The sequence below is a fragment of the Pygoscelis adeliae genome, unplaced genomic scaffold, assembly GCF_000699105.1.
Source record: "Pygoscelis adeliae isolate BGI_AS28 unplaced genomic scaffold, ASM69910v1 Scaffold84, whole genome shotgun sequence".
In the NCBI taxonomy this organism is placed as follows: domain Eukaryota; kingdom Metazoa; phylum Chordata; class Aves; order Sphenisciformes; family Spheniscidae; genus Pygoscelis; species Pygoscelis adeliae.
In genome coordinates this window covers 4,817,283-4,821,229 of record NW_008824754.1, presented here as the reverse complement: position 1 = coordinate 4,821,229, position 3,947 = coordinate 4,817,283, and positions in this window count along the sequence as shown.

The window sequence follows — 3,947 nt, the reverse complement described above, 5'->3', positions numbered from 1 at the left end:
CTCGGGGGGAGGGATGCCCCGGGGGAAGGGGTGCAGGAGGGCTGCTCAGAGGGATGGGTGTTCGGGGGTCGGGATGCTCAGAGGGAAGGGTGTTCGGGGGTCGGGATGCTCAGAGGGAAGGGTGTTCGGGGGTTGGGATTCAGAAAGGAAGTCTCAGGGAAAGGGGTCCAGGAGGGATGCTCGAAGGAAGCGGTACAGGAGGGGTGTCTGGGCGTCAGGCTGCTCCGGGGGAAGGGATGCAGAAGGGATGCTGGGGAAAGGGGTGCAGGAGGGATGCTCAGAGGGAGGGGTACTCAGATGGAGGGATGCAGGAGGGTGGTCAGGGTTCGGGATGCAGGAAGGAGCTGGGAGTAAGGAGTGCTTGGGGGTCGGGATTCAGTCGGGATTCTCAGGAACTGGGATGCTCAGAGGGAGGGAAGCTTGGGTGTTGCGATGCAGGAGGGATACTGAGAGGGACGCTCAGGGGTCGGGATGTAGGAAAGGCCTTGGAGGGAGGTATGCAGGAGGGATGCTTGCAGTAAGGGCCGCTCGAGGGGTCGGGATGGAGGAAGGATGCTCGAGGGAGGGATGCTTGGAGGGAAGGCTTCAGGAGGGATGCTCAGGAGTCGGGATTCCCGGTGGGATGCTCAGAGAGAGAGGGATGCTCTGTGGTCAGAATGCAGGAGGGAACCCTGGAGGAGGGATGCTTGAGGATTTGGATGTTTGAGGGTCAGGCTACAGGAGGATGCTTGGAGGGAGGGATACAGGAGCAATGTTGGCAAGTGGGTGTATGTGCATTTCCCCGGTGCCTGCAGGGCTTTGCAAACCTGTTTACAAGGCAGCACCTTGTTATGAGGAACTGGCCAAGATGGGTTGAGCTTTTCCCCAGGGAAGCTGACCTGGGGAGAGATACCCAGGGATGATCTCATCTCATAGGGAGCCAAAAAGCCCTAAAAGTGAGGGTCAAATTCAGAGCCGTCCAGATCCAAACCCCTTCCAGGTTAAATCTGCCCTGGCTTGGACTTTGCAGGTGTTAAAGGATAAATCAGACGTTGGCATCTTGCGTATTTGCCACTTTTACGAGGTTTTCAAAATGCTTTGGGAACGAAACTATACCCTGCTGTATTTGTATCACGGGACTCACGGCAGAGAAATTTCAACTGCAAGCCCTACCTCAGGCTGAAAGGACGTAGCAAGGGGCTGAGCTTTCACCTGGGGAGGAGGTTCAAAATGCCTTGAACATCTTTGTGATCGAGTCCGTAAAGTTTGCTACGGTCTCATTTCGCCTTCCTGGTTTCTGGATTGGCTGATGCAAAGCCAAATATGTTGGGGGCTGGAGGGAAACTGAGGTCTCAAATGAGTGTCATATCTCATTTTTCCTGAAGGCACCATCAAAAAATTGGAGATGTCTGTATCTCCAAGCAGTGAGGCAGTGTCTGATGAATCCCAGCCAGCGTCGGCAGTGTCGGCCCTTGGTCCAGTGTGCTTTGGTGAGCAGGACGTGGTTTTTCCTTGGGTTATATCCAGGGGTTTAATTTCTATACACAGACAAAAGCAGACAGAAATCTGAAGAAAGAAGAGTGATGTTAATGCTATAAATACCTTCAAGAAAACAACCAGCTTTCCGGAGATGTATTTACAGTCTCCAGGGATGATAACAGAAAGGACATTGGTCTGAAGGTCAGTGCAGGATCCGGATGCTCCTAGCATAAAGCCCCATGGAAGTAGGGTAGCACAGCCCTGGCTGAGAGCTCTGAAGGAGCAGAAGGCTTTTGGGGGAAGAAAAGAAAGATATGTTCATCTGGGGGATGTGAGGAGGAGTGACCATCCTGGGAAAACTTACCTAGTGCGGGCGGGACAATGCCCGCTTTGTTGGATGCCCGCTTTTGGGCATCCAATGCCAAATATATTCAGAAAATTAAAAAGCAACTGGGGTGGGTTATTTTTCTCTGTGGTTGGTGCTTTGCTTCGCCGTAAAGCCAGTGGTTTGTCACTGCTGGTCTAGTGGTTAGAGCAAGTCCTGCCTTATGTGCCTTTCTCTGCTGCTGGTTTTCAAGGCAATGGGAGAGAGGAATTTAAGTCCTTGTGCCCCTTGCTTTCTGCATCCATACCAGGATGGCTGATAATACGCTAGCGATGGTTTTGAGATGCTTTGTTAGGAAAGGCTATCGGTACATATTAGAGATGCGTATATGTAGCTGTTGACTGGAGGGGAGGAACGGAGCTGGGAGGAGGAGTCTGTCCGGAGAAAGAGAGGATGAAATGTTAGGGCCTTGGGCTTTATTTGGTATTACTGCGCTGACCGCTTTGACATCCAGCCAAAGCCCTTTTTTTATTTGGTGACTGAGTGCCTAACAGCAAGAAACACAGAGCAAGAGAAGAGACTGGGGGAGTTGTGTGCACCAAAGGGATCAAAGAAGAAGCACTGGAGAAATAAGAGGGCAGGGCAGCTAAGATAGCTGGGTAGGGCAGCCAGTCCAGCACTGTTGTCCATGAATTATGGCCATGGTAGGTCACTTGGAGGTGGCTGATAGAACTGTATGGTGCGGTCAAACATATTTATAATGTTTTAGAGGAAAAAGGAATTGATGAAATACATGGTGCTGCAGAAGAAAGGAAAAGGGTCCGCAGCGGTCTGTGGATCTAAAACATCAACAGGTTTTAGTAAAGGTAGGGACTACTATATGGTAAATTTAGGCTGATTGCAAATAGATGTCTTCTGGTTAGTTACTTTTTAGGGACCCCTTAGAAAAGTGTGTGGTCACACGAGAGAAACTCGCTATTCCCAAGGTGGAGCTCCTGATGAACAGCAAAGCCATGCAACATGCCAACAGTCCAGTTAGGTGACAATGCTCAGATAAATCTTTACTCTCCGGAGAGGACAGAAAGCTGCCGAGCAGGTTGGAAGGTCCTGCAGAGCATGGGGACAATCTCCCGCTCCAAATCTGCTACTGCCTGTGGCTGAAGGGGAATCTCCATTGGTGCTGTAGTAAAGGGCAGTTCTGATTCAGAGCAACAGAGGACAAGAAAGCACGAAGAGCCTTGCCAGCCAAAAATAATCAGCTCTAGTGAGTAGGAGACACGCTACACAAGTGCAATCTGTGCCTGGAAAGCAGTTTGGGACAGAAAGTGAAGAATATGTGATCTCCTTGAAAAGAGAAGGGGAATTTAGAAAGGCAGATTATAATTACATGCAAAAAATTTGGCCAGGCTTCTGTGCTGGCGATTTTTCGCTGTTATGACTGCAGATGGCTAGAGTCTCACTTCTGTTTCTAAAGGGGTATTTAACTGGATTTTTCTGCAGTTATTAGCTCTGAGTTTCTGCCCAGGTCTGATAAAAATGGACCTGATCCTCTGCTTTGCCATGGCACTTCATTGGGTGCAGCTCGGATAGCAGCTGAAGCGAGCAAAGTAAGGTGGAGCATTGCCGTTAATATATTTGCAGGTCTGGAGAGGTTTGGCTGCCGGCTCTGCCACAACCTATCGCATCTCCTTGAGCAAATGGTTTGATCTGGATGTGCCTTGGTATTTCATATTGCTACAACAGCGTGACTGATATCTGCCGTGTTGCTTAAGTGAGATATATATTCCCTTGTGTATATTCCTATAGATATAGTTTGTAGGCCAGTGGGCTCTATTTCAGTTGAAGCCTCCAGGTGTTATTACAGTGCAAACAATGTATAAGGGAGGCTGAGGCTTTAGAGAATAATGAGTAGCTGGATGTGAAATAATTAAGGAAGAAATAAAGAGCGAAGCAGCAATTGTGTCGTTGGGAGGACTCGAGGTAGAAACCACAGCATTAAGTCACTGTGAGTGCTTGACGTGTACACAGAAGATCATTGAATTGGAATCACATCACTTACATTAATTAAGGTTATTTAGTCAGAAAAACTAGATCTCAGCCAAATGAAGAGTCTAACCAGATGTGTAAATTATACTAGATCACGGGGAGGCAGAAGTAGGAGGTG